Source organism: Neopelma chrysocephalum, unplaced genomic scaffold (genome assembly GCF_003984885.1).
Source record: "Neopelma chrysocephalum unplaced genomic scaffold, ASM398488v2 Primary Assembly neopelma1_61, whole genome shotgun sequence".
Taxonomy (NCBI): Eukaryota; Metazoa; Chordata; class Aves; order Passeriformes; family Pipridae; genus Neopelma; species Neopelma chrysocephalum.
The window spans coordinates 2,147,318-2,168,179 of NW_020897716.1; the positions used below are offsets into that span (position 1 = coordinate 2,147,318).

A 20,862-nucleotide genomic window follows, 5' to 3' on the forward strand; every position below is an offset into this window, starting at 1 on the left:
TTTGTTTTTTGCTATAATGAAACAGACTAGTTGCAGAAATATGAGACCAAGGGGCACATCAATTCTACTATCTGAATTCAATTGACTTCTCCAATTCAGTTTAGTTCCTCAGATTTCAAGGGCAAACTCCAAGCAGAGTATATCTGTATATCCCAGACCCCCTGGGATATACACTGATTTTAAGCAACTGGAGATAGGAGAGTAATACTTTGGTCCCAGTGAAGTTAATGGCAGACTTCCAGCAGCTTTCACTAAAGTCTTTAGGTAAAATCCCAACGCAATTTGGAGACTGTTCTTTGTTAGATAACCATATTTATCTGTATCTTCCTATCAGAACTTGTAAGTCATGGATAATTTAAGATATATTTATCCTTAAAATTTTGAGAGAGTCAATGCCAACTAAAAACATTCCTTCAGCATGTTTTAAGAACACAGTCATTACCCATGTTTCTGGTTAAATGCATCTATTATTGTAGCTGCATGTCTTATTGGTGCACAGTCTCCCATATTTTTTCTGTAAATGAGGAAGTGAGATGTAGAATATCCAAGAAATGTGTTAAGATAATGTTCGGTTGCCTTCAACTTCATATTCTCTGTCTGTAAGCCTGGATCAGTTTCCCAGGGCATTCATGATCCAAGAAGAATGGTGGTTCTGGGATTAGTGCTTTTTCTGTTTTAGAAAGCAGGTTCAAGACTCTGCTTGGCCATGTTTCTTATGGGACCTGGGGATTTAGAACTTAAAGAGAATTAGGCCAAAACTTTCCCTGGAAAAATCTGTCACTCATTAGCATAGGGGAAGTTTGGGTGAAATGAGGAATTAAGACATTTTCTGTGTAGTCCAGCTTCAAATACCATGATTAGAACATTTATAGTATTTGCTGAATGGAAAGTCATTATCTTGCAAGACTTTCCAAGAAAGTATTCTCTAGAAAGCAAAACCAGATTCTAATAGCAGCTGTTGCAGTCATGTAATTTTTGCTTTTTCCTGCTTTATACTTGGTTTCCTGGCTTTGGCTGCTGAAAAGTGTCCCACTATTACAGGATTTTTTGGTCTGTATTGTTCTTTCTATGTGATTGTTCTTCTAAATTTGTAAATCCTCAAGTCTTGTGATGAGGGTGGGTGGTCTGAACTAAAATAATAGCGATCGCTCCAGGCAAAATGAACTTCTGTGTTTTGGAGAAACTTTCCTCAAGTCAAGAGCAGGGCTTTTACACTGGCAAAGCAGATTTCATGTTTCTTTAAAGCCTACTTGTTACTCCTCTCAGAAGCTGGATCCCTGAATTGTTCAGATCTGCTCAGTCTTACGTGTAAAGACCTAGAGGATGCAAAATTGAAATGTCTCAGCTTCTGTTCTGACGTGATCTTCTGTAAAATACTGCTTTGTGTAATCTGATCTACCATCTCAGCTGTCAAAATACAGCTTGTCAGATCAAAACCTAAGTTTCTGGTTTGTGAGAACTTCAGCTCTCCTGAAGCCTTGAAAGTTAGACTTTCCAAAGGGGAGTTACTCAGCTATTTCCTGAAAACCAAGATTCTGCCTGGCTGGAACTAAGGACTGGAAGGAGTTGCCTTGGATATTGCATCAATTTTCTGTGGCCATGGGAAAAGTATGCTAACTGTACAACTGCACAAGAAGTTCCACAGCAGCTTCACAAGTCTTCTGATATTCCAGAAAGCACTTCTCCACCTCTTCTACTAACTGAAGAACTACAGTGGAGGCCTAAAGCTGTAATCTAAATGTACCAGAGGAAGAAAGCAGTAGCCATAAAGCATATGCCTAGTTCCTACATGAATACTTGCTAAGTTTCACATCTGTACAATTCTACAAGCCAGGATATACACTGTGATAGAAAAACATACCAGAAAGTCCCAATAATCATCCAGTTCAAGAACCCTTGAACTGTCCCAGCTCCCCTACCAGTCTTACTGAGGTGATTAGTATTGTGCTGGGGATGTCCGTGGGAGATAAAGAGCAGAGCAGTTTCTAACAAGGACTAAGTCCAGACACTAAGAAGAAAAACAAGCCCCCAGGCTAGATCTCAGCTGAAGGATGGAAAGCACCTTGGCAAAAGGCTAGCAGAAACCCTGAACTTGAATCCTCATTCTTGAAACTTCCGTGTTCTGAGGGTATCTAGTTCATTTCACCTGTTTACCCATACCACTGCAAAGTATATACAGGACTAAATTTGCTGGCAGATGGGTATAAATAACTGCACAATATGTGAACATGATGGAAAAGGGCAGAAAATCTAAAAAAAACCCCAAATCCAAAGGCAGTCATAAACAAGTCAAAACCTTCTTTAGGGATGATTTTACTTTATAGTCCTTTTTCCTTTTTACATTTTTGGTCTTAACAAGGAAGCTAATTATCAGGGTTAGACCTGAAGGATGTTATCTAATTTGTATAAGAAATTCTCAACAAACAACTGAAATAGGCTGAGGCCAAGTTTCAGAAAAACATGGGAGATACCAGCTCAATTTTTTTTTAATTCCTACTAAAATTAGCGAGAGAAAAGACGGTTTGGGTGGCTCCTTTTTTGAATGTGATTCCTGACCAGAATTGGAAGCAGCTGTTTGATATGTCTTATAAAAATAACCCAGATGCAAACTTAGCAGAGAAGGTGCTGGATCTGGCATAGAGAGACCAAGTAGAGTTTGGATGATGCAAGAAGAAGCTGAGAGAGAGAGATACACTGGACTTTATTCCAAGGAATGAAATAAAGGGTTGTTGTAGATCAATTAAATTAGCAGTGACCTAACTTCTCTGCTTGCATCCATTTGCTCTTCCCTATGAACACAAAGTACATTAATACATCTGTTTCCTATAAACACTTTCATTTTTTAAAGGGCTTTCCTGACTCCAAATGTAAGGCTGGATCCATCACTAACTGCTTCTCTCTAATTAGTGTTTTACAAGTGCTAGAAAATCAAGGAAGTGCCTAATACTTTCTGTTTACTTTTGAATATTTTAAGTTATTTTCTCCCTCTCACCGTTATAAAAAGACTGATTTTTTCCTTGTATAAATTAACATCAGTCCAATAAAATCATGGATTCGGATTTATACCAAGGTATTCTCAGAGAGAAATACATTTCCCAGATTATTTACACCAGAGAGAATGTTCTTTTTCATGGGTATATTGTAGTATGACCCTACACATTCTTCAACGTATTTATCTTCTTCATTGTCTAAGACGTTTCTAGCTGGTGCTCAGAGAAACTATGATATCAGGTTTGTGGATGGGTGACTTCTATCCTGTGCTGTGTTTTCTTTGCTTCTTAAATAATCACATATTTAGGAACTTTTCTTCTATTGGAACCTCCTGTCAGGGTGAAACACGAGTGGTGGCAGATGTAGAGACCAACACTCCTGTGGCATTGCTAGGGCAGGGACTAAAGGCCCTGGGATGAGATGAAATGGGACTCCCGAGCCCATGGACAGGGGTGGGGTCTCACTTGAGAACCCTTACAATCTCTGGCAGAATTTTGTAGGCAATCCTTTTGATCTGGGAGATGAAGTTTAATTCCGTCTTCAGTGAGTCACAAGTAGTCACAAAAGCCATCTTGACATGCAGTGAGATTTTGGTTTGGTACAAATGAAAGAGCCTTGGGCCATTCACTGTTTGCTGTCTAGGATAGAACATCTGGCAAAGAAAAGTCAAACCCTTTTGCTCATTTAGCAAATTGCTAATGCTATTCCAGGGCACTTCACTGGAGAAAAAAGCACCTTAGCTGAAACCATTTACACCGGGCTCCTTAGACATCTGCCTAAAGGCAATATCAGAATCAAAAGAAACTCTTAAATGTTTCAAGTCCCAATCAAATATCACTGAAACTAACTGAATGTTAGTTATTTTTTTCTAATATCTATTTTCTTTATAGGAAACTGAGTGCCAGCTGATAGTTTATACTTCTGAATGATGCTGTGGGATGTTAGCTCTGTCTCTCAGGGCTTCCACCTATTCCTTTTTGACAAAGCAGTTGGTGCAGTACAAAAAAATTCTGGGGATATATTCACTTTTTCTCCTCCTTAATTTCTAGTAAATTTTATCTGGTGGTTGAAAAAATCGTGAGAATATACTTAATAATAATATTTCTGTTTCCTCTCCTGGCAGAAACACATATCTGTAGTTCATGGTTCATGTATTTATGTTTAATCATCAAATACTTTCTAAATTCAGAAAAGCTTCACGTCACTTGTTATTTTATCCAAACTGCTCTCACTAGAAAAATGCAGATGGAGACAGCAACTTAACAATCCAGCTGTAAATGTTGACCTTCTGCATCTACAGGCTTGCAAGAGCTTTCGCTGCATTTGGCTTATGAAATTACTTTTAAATGTAAGCCACAAATATGTTAAATGTTAACTAAGGTTTTTTAGTGAGACTTCTACCCTGTGGCAGTGTTGCAGAGATCCTAACCACACTAAGTGCACACTGAGGAATACCATTTCTCATACTGGCAGTAACATGTTTTCAAACGCCGATCACTTGGCTTGCTCTGGAACCCTGAAGGGAGTTTCGCCTAGCAATGCCAGAGCAGACAACCAAGCTAATAGGAAGAACTAAGGGAGGGAGAAAGATCCCTCCGACTACAGCATTAGTCTGTACTTCCAAGACTCTCTTGGCTCTTTAGAATAAGAGAGGTAACATTGTGCTTCTAACTGGGTGAAATTCTGTCAAATTAGGTGAAAAAATTTACAAGTAAAATGTTTGGAGGGAAATGCTTAGCCTGAAAGCATTAGCTAGGGCATCTAAGGAGTACTGTTATATGGAAGTGCAGTGCTTTACTAGGCTATACACAACGTGGTATTATATATGTTCAGCAGACTGTGTAAGATTTCAATGATAGATGCCTTAATATTTTCTGTAAAATCCAATTAAAAACTGTATCATTTGAAGGAAAAAATCTAGATTTTGCTCTCACTTTGAACTATAATCAATCAAAAGGCAATATGATTACGTGACTTGGAAAAGAGGCCAAAATGGGATAGTGATGGCTTCAGGAAATCTAATATTCAGAGATTACAAGCAAGGCATCTGACTTATTTGTTTGACTAGTATTGTTTGTCTTTTTGGAACTGCTGGGGAGCAGGGACTGTCTTATCCTATGTCTGGAGAGCAGTTAGAATAACCTGGCTGTTTTCACAGTACAAAAAGTAATACAACACATGTCCAGCAACAGAGGGATATACACTGCTCCATGACACCTTAGCAGCGATGTCAGAGGTCAAATTGTGCAGAATCAGTTAAGTGTGAACAGGTGCAATCAGACCACCATGGAATAACTTTCTGGTTATTTTGTTGTAAGTCAGGCATGAGACACTCTACCCTAATGGTATCTGTAACCTTAAACCATCCCGTAGGCACAGAGTATCTAACACTATTCCTAAAGCAAGCCAGCAAGAGAAACAGACATCCCTAATTACTGCTGCATAATGAAAAATATTTATCCTGTTAATGTTGTCCGTTGCTCCCTTATGTAGGGATAATCAAAGGATATTTTCCTTTCCTGTAGTTATTGAATGAAAAGAGGGAAACTGTAAGTAGTCTGCATATGGTGGTGGCATTCTTTGACCACATCATTTTATCAGGGGATTTTAGCAAGGGGGTTACTTTGCACTTTATGCAACAAAAAATTGTCTCTCATGTCCCATAATCTGTAGGAGGCTGTGACATTGCTTACTTAGTCTCAGTGCCTCCACACCAACTTAAAAACTGTCCAGGCTTTTCCACTTAACTTAAAAATTAGTTCGTTCAGATTGTGTTTGCATTGAGCAACAGGGACACCATGCACATGAAAGCTAAAAGCCTTCAGTGGAACAGCATCAAGACAAAGCTAAAGTATGCCTAGCTCCCCTCTGCCATATATGTTCAGTTCCTTCTATTGAAAAATGAGCAAAAGAATGGAAAATTAATGTCTGCTTGGGTCTTGCTCTGATCTCAGACAGGACGTTGCCAGGCATACCCCACAGCCAGAAGCCCAAGAGCACACCAGTTTATTTACAGCCCTGAAGCTTTCCCCTGCTGGAACTGTGGGCTTTGCCTCTTCACCATGCACCTTGCAAAGTGTCACTCAGATTAAAGTGTGCCCACTGTGCTTTGCTTTCTGTGGGTCACATGAGAGGAAGCAAAATATAAATTACACACCTTTCTATTTGTAGGGCTCCTCTTGCATTTTTGAAAATGGCATATGGATTGAGAAAAAGTCCTACTGCCTCCCTCTCTTCACAGTTAACTTGCATTTCCAAGGTGCATTCTGAAAGCTTCCTTACTACATTAAGTCATAACCATTCAACCCTTGTTGGAAGATACATCATGCCAGTGGGCAAATCTGAGAAAAAAACCGTAAGTTAGTGGCTGACCCACTGGATATTGCAGCTTTTTCTGGTATAGAATAAAAATCTATAACATTATATGAATATTATGACATAAGTATGCACACTTATACAAATAAACCAACATTGCTAATGCATTAGGGTTTTTAAGAGTTTTCACATCTTTGGGAGCAGGGAGAAATCCTGTTGTGTGGTTTCTTTCATGTCTAAAAAAGTCTCCTTTCATGATACACCCTTTTCTGCATTGGGAGAGTATGGGCATACTAAAAGGGTCTCTCTCTGCTTTCTAGCTGCTTATTTTCATTCTGACTGAAACAAAACAAGGTTTCCAAAAGTACTTCAGGATCCCACACTGAGATTTCCAGACTGCATTTCTTTAGAAAACCAGGCTAATTGTGTACTGTGTTGTGTACCACAACAAAGTCTAGGAAGTCAGGCAAAGTATAAATTAATGCTCAGTTTGACTTAGTCTTTTGGTATTCAGATGTGTGCTAAGTACAAATAAATTTAGATGCTATGGAGTCCAATTTTGAACTGTTTGTTCATTGTTTCTTAACACATCTTTTAATCTGCTGTGGACAATTCTATCTCTTCCTTTTTAGGAAATGTCTTAAAAGATGTAATTTAAACTACCTCATAAAAAGTTCATCACTGTCAGGCAGAGATATGTACAATTGGGCTTGCGCATGGCTATTTTTTGGATTCTGTGAACTGTTTCCTTTTAGGGGAAAATCTATTGACAGAGCAAACTTCCACTAGTCTTCATTTCAAGGGAGGTGAGTATATACTCCTATTTGCATTCTATACCTGCTTGTTCATGCTCATTATACTTTCTACCAGCATTAAATTTATATTAAAAGTATTAGTTGATACATGCCAGCTTTTCAGATCAGCCAGGTCTTTTCATTTTTGTATGCAAAAAGTCTGCACATAAAGGAGTCAGAGTAGGGAGGACACACACTCTGAAATATTGAACTTCCACATTTTCCGCTCTAAAACTCATGTAATAATCTAGTCAAACACATCTCCTGAATAAATCTACATTTCTTTTTGAACATATTTTCCTGTCTGGTTAAAGTATTTTCTAGTTACACATGTGTGTATGGTATAAGATAGTTCAAAAAGTTATGAAGATTTTTTCACATTTAGAAAGCTGTGATACTGGGAAATATCCTTAGATATTCTAACATTCTAAATAAACCAAGAGTTCATAACATAAGGTGCAAAAGAACACCTTGAAAAGTGAAATGTGATGTTTTGGTGGATTACATTCTCTCCCCAATGTAAGTTGTTGCTTTAAATAGGATTTCACATACATTTTATAAAACTCAGTGATGTCTGGACTTGATAAAGAAAAGGAAGAAAAGAAACAATGAAATATCTCAAATCCATCCATAAAGCTGTAACAATTTACATGTGTGAGGAATTCTCACAGTACCAACCAGGCTTGAGGGAATTTGGATTTCTCTACAGTAAAACTCTTTGACAAACTGAAAGCTGTAGACTTGACTTGAGGATAAGTGGAGTCCATGGTGCTCTGTGAATTTTCTTTTGCTATCTTTCAACTCATTTTTACAATGAAATTGTGTTTAGCTCCTTTGGAATGAAGGAAGAATCATTGCTTTAAAATATACTTTCTATAGATCTGAGTGTTTGTCAGAATGCAATCATAAATAGAGCTGTCTGTGGGGAGCTATGTAAGTTTATAATGCTCCAGTGGTTCTGGGTTTGTCCCCCTCCTCCTTCCCCCAGTTACTGATATCAAGGCCACAGTAAAGTACTATGTCTTTTCTGGCCACCACCCCTTGAGCAGTCTAGAGCATAAGAAATGTATGCAGAAATTAATACTAAATTAGGAAATCCATTACAGAATCCCCAGTTATATTAGGTAATACATAGATAATACATAGGTGGCCTTGGAAGTTTCCCACTAAGCCCAGTTTAGATGATGGATCTGAAATTTAACCATGACAGGATACTACTCTAGAATAACATCAGTGTACCTCAGAAAGAATCGGGTATGTCTTGAATTCATAGATAATCACCGCTTGTTTTCTATCGTAACTTGTTCCTGATGTTTATCTTGGGGAAATTTCAAGATGATCTCATAAGTCATCTTAATCTCATCCATTTATAGGATTGTTTTCCCCTTCTCTTATATGCACTGCTAGATCCAACTGGCCCAAACCCTTCCTACAGTAAGTGTTTTACACCAGAGATCATTTTTAATTGTGTTTTATAAATAAATAGTTTAGATCTATGGGTAAGATTACCCACTAGCTGAATATGCTGAAAGAGAGTAATTGATACTTTATAGTCTGCCTGTATACTTTATAATGTACTAGATTAACGGTTTCTTCTGATCAGACAGAATATAATGAGGAATTTAAAACCAGCAAATCTAGGCCTGATCATAAAGAGATGTGGCTCTAATGCTTTGCTTCTGTCTGTTTAAGTCTTGTGAAGAGGAGTTAGTAATTTTAAGACAAGCCACACACCCAAGCAAGGCCTCACTGTGTTGTGTGGAAATGTGGCAGCCAAGCAGGCACCTCTGGATCAGCAATAGGACAACACAAAGAGACTATCTTTAGAGACCCTTTTTTATCTGTTCTGATTAGAATATTAAAAGGAATTTCATCAGCATGAGAATATGAGGCCCTGATGGAAGTCTAAGGTATAGTCTCTGGACATAGTCCAGCAGAAAGAGAATTCTAGGAACAGCCGTAAACCTGCTCATATGTAAAGGCAATACAGCACAGCAAAACGAAGTAGCTCTGAAATTATTTTTCGAAGTTCTTAAGATGTCTAAGAACACAATATCCTAGAAGAAACTGCTCTGAGGAACTGGTGACGAATTCTTCATTAAAGGTAGGCACCTGCCCATGTTTCTCAAAAAAATTTCAAAAAATGAACACATAATAACAGTTGTGAAAACCCCAACCACACTTTTCCCCAACTCTTTCTCTCCCCAGTTGTAGAAATAATAAGATCATTAAAATCAGAGCCTGTCTTTGAACCTATTACACTTACTGTAGAAAATCAAGTAAATTAGTTTTATATTTAGTTATGAATGCAGTAAGATCTGAAGCTTGTCCTTAGTTCTACAGTAACAATTTCCCAATGCAGTAAAGCCAAGTCTCTTTTTGTGTTGCTCACGAGGGAGCCTGGACTCATTTCATTGTTTTTGTGGAATTTATCTGCTGTGTGAAGGTCCTGCTCACAGCTGGAGAGGCAATGTCTGGAGTTATTTCAGTACATGTTTGTTTGTAGACTAGGTTTTAAAAAGATAAAACTGCATTAAAGAATCACAGTTAACAAGACTGATCATAGCTTATATAGACCATTATATAATAGACCCTTTCATAGCAAGGTCAAACTCCATCTTAAACCCTTTGTTTCCACTGCTGCTGTCATAGGTCCATCACTTCACTCTTGCAGCAACCTTCTTGTTTTTACATTCTAAAATCATTAAGGGTCAGTCTGTACCTTGTGCCAGTGCTGTCTTTTACCCTAAAAAGCTTTTTCTCCTGGTGTTTACCTGTCTTCACCAGTATATTTGTTGTCAGCTTTCATTTTCTCCCTCAATCTTAATTTTACTAGACTAAACAAGCTGCTCTATTAAATCTCTTAAAAGGCCTTTCGTTTTCTGATGATCCTTCCAGCTCTTTTCTGCAAATATGCCAGTTTAAGTTCATCCTTCCTGTACACACATGACTGTACAGTTTCCCAAAAGTGATTTCGCCAGTACATGGACTTCCCAATTTGTACTGGAAGAGCCTGCTAGAAACTTGGGCCTTAAGAAGCCACTACAGACTGCAAAGCAGTGAAGTGAGATGCTAGTCCTGGCTTTTGTTGCTAAGTAGAAAGTCTGTCGTGGTGAACCAGTTAGAGGCTACATTAACTTATGTGGTTTTATTCCTAGCTAGTGTTATGGTAACATAGTCCTGAATTCCTGAACTTAGACATCCCTGTGGTCAGACCTACTTCCGGAAGGGAAGTCCAGCCTCAGGGATAACCAGACATTATTTGGATACCTAATAGCACTGAAATGCTTGAAAGAACCTAAATGTGGTTGAGCATTTGTGTGAATAAGAAGTTTTCCCACAGTACTTACCTCTTGCTACAAGGCCCAGTTTGTGTCCCCCCCATTTCCAACTGGCTGTTCTCAAAGCAGTGGTTGGTTTTGCTTTGATAGAAAGCTGGAGGGTTGTTCCATGTACATTTGAAAGGAAGACCCTGTAGACTGGATACTGTCCACCAATTATTAGTGCAGTATTCTTCCTTGCCACACACGGTCCTGTACCATGACCCACACTGTAGCACCAAAACAGTCAGTTCTCTGCAGGTCTGTTATGGAGTATGGAGATGTTGTCTCCTGTAAATCCTCACGAAATAGAAGGATGAACCTGAGCTACTTTCCTCCTGCACATCCATAGTGTCAAGAAATCTCAGAGAGTTTTTATGTAGTTGCCATCTCATCCTTTATCGATAAGGTGTTGTGAGGCTTCACAGATCTGGGAAGGCTCGAATCTGATGTAGCTGAGCCACCACTGAGGGTCCTCCTCAGGACTGGAGGAAACAGAAGCCTACCACAGAGGTAGCTCAACCCTTCTAGAGATAGTGACTATGAATGTATTGTGTGGATATAATTCTCATTTTCTGAGAGGTTCTTATTTCCTGAGAAAATTTCTCATTTTTCATGCCATTGTGAAGAGGGAAAGAATTTGTCTTGAGTGTAACTAGACAGATGTAATTGCAAAATCTGGTGAAAATTTGGTGGCATTTAAAGTAATGGCAAAACTCCTTTTGACTTTTCTTGGGCCCAGATGGCCTAGATGTCAACCATAATGTACAAGATCACAGCTTCTATTTGTCATCCTCTTTGGTAAAGGTAAAATTTCTGCATGTGGCTTATTTTAAATAGATTTTAATAGCTGTAACACAAATATTATCACAGAGAAGGTGAATTATAGCAATACGTGATAGGAGTTCTTCGGCTACAGAGAATTGTCACGGCTTAGCTGAAACCACATTTTCTTAGCAAAGAATGTTCCCTACACATTTAAAATACATAAATAGTGAACTAGTTCCTAACTAGCTTTAGGAAGTTTAAATGTGTGCACAGCAACTTAGCGATTCACTTTGGTTTAGTGTCGAGAAGCTCCAGTTTCATATATTGCAGAAGTTCTCCAGACTATGTTAAAGAAACTGAATAACATACGTGGAGTGTAAAACATCAGCTTTGAAAGAGTGAAGCCCTAATACTGGCTACAAGCTCAGTCCCACATGCAAAGAAGTAATGTGGAAAAATTACTGGAAACTTGTATTTAAAACATGATACCTTCCAAAATAATTTCTACAGGCAGTAATAATTAATGCATTGTGAACAAAACAAGGTTTTTACTATAAACCTTTGAAAAAGAAAAGAGGTTCAGCACAAGAAGTCTGCAGTTAAATCTCTGATGATTTAGGCTTTTTTTTTTTTAAGTGTTAATAATTTATCAAGAGTTAAAAGTGTTTTCAGAAGAATAACTCCATGCTCACTCATTTTGAAGCAACTTTGGGTTTTTCCTTTTGTTTTCAATTTGTTCTAGTTGCATTCCTTCTGACTGGGAAAAATAAACCAAGTATTTCTAAGATATAAATAGTTTAGGATGAGATGAGTAATTAAGTGAGAAGAAACCAGAGTTGATTGGTGATAGATCTAAGTGACATTACAATGAAATGTCATTCTTTCCTACTAGCTCAGCATCAAGGAGTTGATGATTTTATGAAACAATGCTCTATAAAAATACAATGTATTGGAGAACATGATTATACTTCCCCCCAAAACAAAAAGTAACAACAACAAAATTACCTTTTAGTTTACAAAAGACATGCAAAGCATGGCACATCAGGTCATTTCAAGAGTTTTTCCAAGTGTTCTTGCTGCAATTTTGGGCCTTAGGAAACCACTAAATGAGTCTTGCTTTTCTCCAGCTGTCACCAGCCCTCACTCATCTGCCTACTTTGGAACCTGCTCCTTCTAAGCAGTAGGAATAGTAGCTGGTACTAAATGGCACATTTTTCAGAGTTTGGCACCCTCTTTAGTACACCTTTAATATTTTGGTTTTCTTCCCTCAAAACATAAGAGTACAAAGCAAAAGACCATCAGGAATCAAACAGTTTATGCCTCTGTTTATTCCAAAGTTAATAATGCTCATATTCTTTTAATAGAATCAGTAAATTGATGTAAATACATGTAAAATGTAAATGTAAACACATGTATTTGTATTATTGAATTAATTGGTTATCTAGACAAATTATTTTAATCTCTCTTTAAAGACAACTGAAAGGAAACACATCGGCTCTTCATTGTCTTGCCATGCTCCATTTTTACTTTTATTTCCCTGTAGACTGAGAATAAATGTGTTTATTATAGTGAAATAAAAGAGCTTAGATGAACAGAAAAAAAATTATTAAGGCTCCTGAATCCTCTTTTGCCATCTGTTGACTTCACAAGCTTACATTTTCCCTTGATGTGAAAGATCTGTGCTATTCAAGTATACACTGTAAGCCACTTTACATCACTGATGGAGACAATATTTTAAAGATTAAAGATCAAAAAATGTGTCCGAGTTTAGAGGAGCCAAAGCCAAGTGAAGAATATAACATGCCATTGTTACTGGGGAAAGGAGTCTCACTTCACCTGGCAGGAGAAGGAAACTCCTTGATAAAACCTGCATGCCCTTCCTCTGTATTGTACAACTGTTTCAGGGAACAGGGGAAGGGCTTATTGTTTATTATTCCTAGATGAGCCATAGATTGCTAGGGGAGCCTTAGTTTTACTGCTACAAGGTTTTACAGAATTTCTTTAGTGCAGATGAACATGCTTATGCAAGTAGAACTTATTTAGAAGCTGTGTAGCTATTTCTGTGGAATACATTTACATATGGATGCCCACCCAACAGCCTTTCCTGCATATAACTATTCTGGTGAAACAGTACACTTCTAATCAAAGCAGTAATAACAGTAAAACTTTTTAAAGTATATCAGATTTGAATGACCTTTTGATTCTCAATAGTGCTGCAGTGGAAACTCCTCTCTCTTCCTTTTTAGGAAATGTTCATAATTTATCTCATAGAAAGATCATCATAGGGAAACAATAGATTGGACAACAGAGGTCTTGCAACTTCAGTCACACAACTGAAGTGAATGTCAAATCTATTGATACAAATGTCAATGTGGAAAAAACATAAAATGAAAACTGGGAATGCTGGAAGATTAAATGTAAAAATAGTCATTTTAAGCTCTAAACCAAGCCAAATACTTTTGTTACTTAGAAGCACCATTGAAACTATTCAGTAGCTCAGGAGCACTATCTGGGGTGAAACAAGCTCATGTTCATTTATAGTACCTCCTGTTATTGTAAAAGCATACTAATAAAGAATAAACAGATGGAACTACGTTTAGAATGATTACCTGCTGAACTTGTAAAGTAAGGATTATGCCTAGCTGGAGAGCTGTTCCCTGGGAAATCTTGTGCTCCCCTTGGACTTCTGCTGGTAGTAAGGTATCATCTCCTGGCCATTCGCAGCAATATTTTCCTTCTCAACTGAAACGAAGTTGACTGCAAAGGAAAGAAGTAGTGAGGTTAATAACTTTTGTCAGTAGGAGCAAGTACAGCAGTTAAAAAGAGCCTTGTAAGTGGGTTTCTATGCTCTATCCTGACAAAGACTCCGCAGCTGGAACTTCTTTTTTCTTAGTAGCAGAAATATCACATATATGTCAAACTAGTCTGTCCCACAGCCTCATTGAAGCAAAAGTGGTCTCCTTAGCAACAGCCTTTGAGACACAAGGAGGAAATTCCCCAGTTGCTCTGACCTGGAAGCTCAAACCCTCCCTCTGGGGACCAGCTGCCCTCTTTTGTCTGTAGCTTCATTTTTAAAACGTTTTAGCCTTGGTCTGTGTTTATATTGATAAAAAGAATCTGTATAAAATAAAAGAGGAAAGTTCAGCTGTATAAACCTGTAGGCTGCCTCAGCAAGAGCCAGAAGCAACAAATGCTGAAGGCAGAAATCGTCATCGTGTTTCTTTAATGTATAGAGACGAGTAAACTGGCATTATTGCTATCTTCGGTAGTTGTCACGAACAAGATAAAGCAGGTCTTCCACATGGACAAGCAGCAAAGGCCACTTACCTTCTCTCTTCTGTGCAGACCTATAGTTTTATTGGGCCTGACTTCAACACTAATCCTGCAAATATTAATTATTAATGCTAGGTGACATTTGTAAAACATTGCAAGATCAGGGTACCTATCATATCTGTCTGTTACATCCATGCCAACCTATTGCAACATGAGGAACTAGGTTAATATGCCAGTTCTGCTGCTGGCTTTTTATGTGGAAAATGTTAGTAGGTCATTGAATTGCCACTTTTTTTTTTTCTTTTTTTTGCAGCTGCAGTGCAAAAAGAGCCTGAGAAAGCAAGTGTAAATCAAAATATTCACACTGTTAGTCTCTGGGAAAACCTTTTAAGGAACAGGGCTGAATCTCACCTGTATCTATTCAGTTAGCTTCCAGCTGGTAAAAAAAAAAGAAGTAGCACTAAGAGCAGTTGATGCTGCTGCTCATAGAAAAGCTTTAGTCCAAGGAATGCTGACAGAGTTACAGTCCTGCTAAGTGACCAAGCAGGCTGATGGTACCTCCTAACGAAGTGTCAGTAGAAGTTTAGACGCAGGGTCCTAGCTGATGCTGTTTGCTAGGATTTCTCTCAATATTGAACTGTCTGCTGCTGATAAATGGGTACTTCAGAAAAGGAATTTTATGCTATCTCCAGTCAGAGTTTTGATGAAGCATTGCACTGGCTGGTTTACATGGCAATGAGGAAGCCTGGTCCAATGCCAGGCTTGATGGAAAGCTCTTATGCACATCCATGTTTATACTCTGGTTTGCAACAAGTGACTGAGGGAGCCAATGCCTAGGATCAAGTTTGTTTCCCTTGGTGGGAGCACAGCAGTAGTATTCAATGTGCTTCTTGTCTCATTATGCTATTGCTTCACTGTCTGAGAAGACCAGCAGAACACGCTAGTTTATGGACCTGCTTTTACCTCCATTTCTGCCTGCTCTGTTATTCATGAGGTGGGAACACAAGGCAGCTTACGCAAATCTTACACTGTGTAAATCATCCTGGCCCTAAAACTGAATGCTAAAATGCAACTTGTAAGTAAGCACATCTAAAACTGATTTTGAGGTGGAATTACTGCTCTGCACTAAAATGGTTTTCTTAAGAATGCAAACAATCTGGCACTGGCTTGAGACATTTTCATCTGTTACTTTATTTGTAAGAAAAAGAAAACTTGCTAGTAGTGCTAGCAAACATCAGAGCTAAGCAATTTCAGAGTTCTGGAAACCTTCTGTCTGCTGCAGCTCCTAGATATTAACACAAGCAGCAGACTAAACATTTGTACCTTGTTTGTATTGCCAGCTGACAAATGAAGGTAATTAATGAGCAGCTATAAGGTGAAAGACTCTGGAAAATACCAAAACTCGTAGTCCTGAAATACATAGCATTGATGCCAGAATATTGATTTAATTGCATTACTGTTGCTAAGTAATCTTCCATAGTTTTACATTATGTATTGATGTTTACAGCTTATTATTTTTTCCCTTCTAACATTTGGTTCTAAATAGATGTTAGACAAAAAGAAATATCTCATATCAAGTGCAGTTATTCAAGTCAACAGGTAGTAGGACTTGACACTTGTCAGGTTTTTTTGAAGTTAGGTTTCGATTCTCTTTTTTGGGTGACATGGACTCTGGTAGTGGATAATTACAACGAATACGCTTAGTGAAATTAAAATCAATGACATCTCTGTCTTTGCTCTTTGGGGAAATTGCCAATATAGGCAAAAAAAGATTTTCCAAATACTCTTTTGGAGGTGGCCAATACTAAATGAAACTGGAAAGCAAAAGATGTATGACTGTATAGCACTTACATTACTCTGGGCTGATTACTTTCTCTAAAATCCATAGTCATGTAAGGTGAACTCACTGTATTTGGCCCTAACTGTAGCATTTCTTCCAAATTCACAGTTCTCTGCAGGCCACCCAGGACATCTGCTCTTCAGTGGAATCAGGGAATGTACACTCCAGCTTCAGCCTTCAAGTCAATTTTGTTAGAAATGAAAGGCTATCAGCCTGTTAGGTACACAAGATGATAATCATAGTTTGTAGTAAAAAGGGATGGCTATAATGGTCTGGCCTGACCTGACCTCCTGCCTATCCTGTCTGGCAATTTCCATGGCTACCCCAAAAAGTTCAATAGAAAATATGTTTTTATAAAGACTATGAGTTCAAATTCAAGGAGTGCAAAACATGCTGAGTTTTTCATGCCTGTGGTAAACTGCTTGAGTAGTTACATACCTCAGTGTTAAAAATATATTTTATTTCCTGTTGTAAATTTGCTGATTTAAACTTCAACCACTGCATTTTGCTATCCCTATGCCTTTATGCTAGACACTCTTCAATCTGCCCTTAGTACTCATAAAAAATCTTCTGTCTGCGGGGTAGGACGAAGGATATGAGCAAAGCTAAAAGGCAACAGATTTGCTCTCTCCAGTTTTCCAGGAAAGGCATAAAAATACATGCTGCATTAGTTGCTAAATTTTATCACCCTCAAGAGAGCTTTCTGATATTATGCCAGTATGAACACTTTATTAGATTAATCTGTATGCAAGTTATAACGCTTTTGCCTGCACAGCATTTTCTTCATGGTTTTTTTGAGTGATTTTTAAGAAAAATATTTACATCCCACTTCAGAAAAGTTACAGGCATTTGTATCAGTCCATTGCCTTGCACAGGGGAAGCTTAACATTACTCTCTAGAAGGCTGTTTCTTAGAACAAAACCTTGGGGATGTGCACATCTAGGCACTGTGGCAGGTTCTAGTTTTCATTCATGAATGGGGCTCAGACTGCATTTCGGCCATTGTAGCATAATGGTAGAATCAGTTCCTAAATATTACAAAAGTAATACCTGTCCTAGGAACTTTCTTTTTGTTTTATAAAGGAGAAAGCTCGTTACTGGTAGCCCTTTTGAGCAGTGAGAGGCACAGTGATGGATGCTTTAGCCAAGGCCCAAAATGGTGGCAGCACTCCATTGGCACGTGGAGTGACTGAAGGGAAAGACCTGACAATGCCAGGCTGATAGGCCAGGGACAACAATTCAATAAGCTAACCAAACAGGGTTCAGAGGAGACTTAATCTCTTCAGCCTCCTCTTCCCACTCCTCCTGTTGCTGACTGCACACTTCCTTTCTTACACCTGCTCTGGCACACTCTAGGCCCTACTGTGTTCTAATTTAATTCACTAGAATGGCAGAGAATTATTCCATTTGTCTTTGTTTTTTGTGTGGGTTTTTTTGCCATTTTAGCTAATGGAATTGGCACATAAGAAGGGCTCTGGCAAGTGCCAGCACCAGCCTGTCGGTGAGAAGGGGAGAGGAGGCAGGTGAGCGCACACTCTGCCTTTGGTAGCAGCAAGCTTTTCATCAGCCTGCTGTGCCTTTTGAAACCATACTCTTCAGTTGTAATCAGAATGTAATAAATACATGTAATACCTTGAAATGAAGAGACTTGTCATGGATCCAGAAGGCAGCAGAATGATGGGAGTTTGGAGAAACTGGGGCTGTGCAAAGCAAGGAGATAGGGAGAGCCAAGGGTTTCCCTCAGGGCTCCTGCTCTTTCTGCGAGAAACCTGTGTGTATCACTTACCCCTTCCTGAGGCGAAGCAGAGGCAGCTCCAGAACAGTCCCATTCACAGCAGTAAGAATATTTTAACCTGAAATTTATTTTTTTTTTAATTCCTTTGAATTTACATTCTCCTTTCCTTCATTTGTTTCTGAATGCTGTGGATGTTTACCCACAGCTGGGGACAGTAAGGGGACTGCATTGCTCCTGACGCACAGCTTCTGCACAGCTCACAGTGGTGAATGTGCTGGCGCAGGTGACCTGGCAGGCTCAGGTGCTCCAGCATGGTCCTGTGTGCCAGCAATGTGAACTGCTTTTTACCACACAGTAGAAAGCCAAAATTTCTGTGCACATGCACATCAGATCTGCAAATGGACATGTGAGAGAAGAACGTTGTTCAGACCTCGTGGATGGTAAGCTGACAGCTCTAACATCACACAGGATCTGAGGTACTTTGTCAGCATGTCTGCATTTTAGTGGTAAATTCCAGCCACATGTAAATAAACTTTAGAAATTGATTCAGACTTTGTTATTTTTGTCTTATGTTTGTGACATAGACACACTGGTCAAAGAAGTTAACCAGTAATAGGAGTTACTACAAGAAACAAGAAACACGTAGTTGTGTAACATAAATTACTCCAAAAACATCCCATGCCATACATGTAGCTTTTGCAAAAGACTGTCAGATTGGATCATGAAAATAGAAATCATCTACATAAACTGCAGTATGCTTTCCTGTGTGTCTTCTTGCTCTTGGTCTATTGCTATTGCACGCTTAGATTGAAGACTTACACTTCTGAGCATTTTTTGTTTTCTCCTTAATCTCTTTTGTGCTGCTATTTATTTTGTGTCAGTCTGTTGTTTCCATGTTTTTGAGGTAAAAATCTATATTATCATCCACTGTCACTTGGTATTTTCATAAATCTTTGGGAATATTTAAAAGTGTCTATAACCACAATTTTGATGTAGCAGAGGAAAAATCCTAATTATAATATCCTACATAAATATTTTTATGTAGTATAGTAGCTCTAATAATGGCCCATCTTCGCGAACGAAGATTTGGGAAAGGTCTTTTTACCTTTCCAGCCTGCGCAATGGATTTTTTAGGTGAGACACAGCCTGCGCTGAACTGAGCCCACCCTTTAATCCTAAGGTTCATCTGCCGGGGCCAAGCAAGCTTGGACAATGGCAGTGAGGTCCTCAGGACGTAGGTTTGTTTAGAGTGACCTTCTCATAGATGGATGGCCACACAGGGCTAACGACCTCCATCAGGCCAGGAGACCGGGGACTAGAACCCGTGGTCGCAGCAGTGAAAGTCCTGCACGCTAACCACTAGGCCACCAGGGGTCTCATAGTAGCTCTAAGTCATGTGTAAAATGGCTGCTCTTCAGCTCTGTGGGTCTGGTGATGAAACAAACCATGAAAATAAAGTTGAAGAAAACCATAAATGAGAAAGAATAGTGTCCTTATGCCATTTTAGATGATAAAAAGATAGGGTTTTGCTTACAGACTTAAGTCTTTACCCTTCCTCGTGCCTTGATGTACTCAGTGCCCTTTTCACCAGAGCACTGCTGCTCTCAAAGTGCATGTTTTGCTAGTATTTGCAAACTACCTCTATATGGTTTGTAATGATTTTTAAAAGTAGAAAGAGTATTATACTTGAAATCCAAATTTATCTCTATTAAATGGAAAATGAACATTATAAACCCAAGAACTGCTTGTGAGCAATCAGAGATTAGGTAACATTTATTTTAAATGCTATTTTCAAAGCAGTGACAATTTTTTATTTTTCTAAATTGAAGAGTAAGTACATGACTACTTTAGGATGTCATGTCAAAGTAATGAGAGCACCCCTGACTGGACAGACACTAAATAAAAAGACCATGCTGATGGAAAATCAGGGCTCTTGTAGCAGGTCGAACAACTCTGTGAGGTTTTGGCAGGATTGCCTGAACAAGGCTTGTGTGAACTGAGTTTGATTTGGTAATCACAGGAGCTAAAAATTGATAATTCTTTTCATTTGTTACATTCTCAGACTTTAGCATATGTGTTTTATCCACAGTCATGAAGGACATAAACATAAGGGCAAGGAACGGAAAAGTGCAGCCAATATGATATAGGAAATTACTCCAGGACTTGAGGCTTGAAGCACCCTTCATATTTTGACGGACTTATGACAAAAGTTAAAAGAGTTGGCAGTGCTGGTGAATGGTCTGTTCAATTCAAAATCTTTGCAGGATATACCGTGCAGGCAGTGCTTTTTACCTACCTCTGTTGTTCTTAGCTACTATTGCTGTTACCAAGTAGGTAATGTATATGGTAGGGAAAAGGATTCTAAAGAAATGCAGGTTGTAAATGGCTACTGCTTCTACGCTACAAGGGCAGCACTTGTGCACAAAGTCCTGCACATACTTCAGTTTTCAGGCTGGGCCACAAACCATTTGCTGTGTATATCCTTACTGGTGTTTTTGTACCCTTTTCCATGTGCTGAGTATTTCTCTAGGATACTTCATCTTTCACAGCATGACATGAGTCTTAATTTATGATTTGCTTGATCTTCTAATTCTTTGGAAACAAAATGTGGTCATCAGCATAGATATTTTAATGCTATGCGCTTCTATACTGATTCCACAGTTTTAAAAGGCTCAGGAAATGATTTGGACCTTTCAAGTATTCTCTGATCCCGTCTCTGATTTGTGTCTGTTTTTTGTGCCTGTTTCTGTTCCAATGAGTACAGTGTGTAACCATATACAGAAACTGTAATTTGACTCTTGCCATTAGTGGAGTAAATAAAGGATGA

General features: G+C 38.6%; 1 long non-coding RNA gene across 1 annotated transcript; it reads right to left on the reverse strand.

The window, feature by feature from the left end:
• Window positions 1–10,409: 10,409 nt before the first annotated feature.
• LOC113966707 lies at window positions 10,410–18,044 on the reverse strand. Its single transcript, XR_003533934.1, has 3 exons — window positions 17,933–18,044; window positions 13,798–13,945; window positions 10,410–10,586 (listed from the first exon to the last, which is right to left on the reverse strand). It is a non-coding gene; the product is annotated as an uncharacterized LOC113966707 (long non-coding RNA).
• Window positions 18,045–20,862: the final 2,818 nt, after the last annotated feature.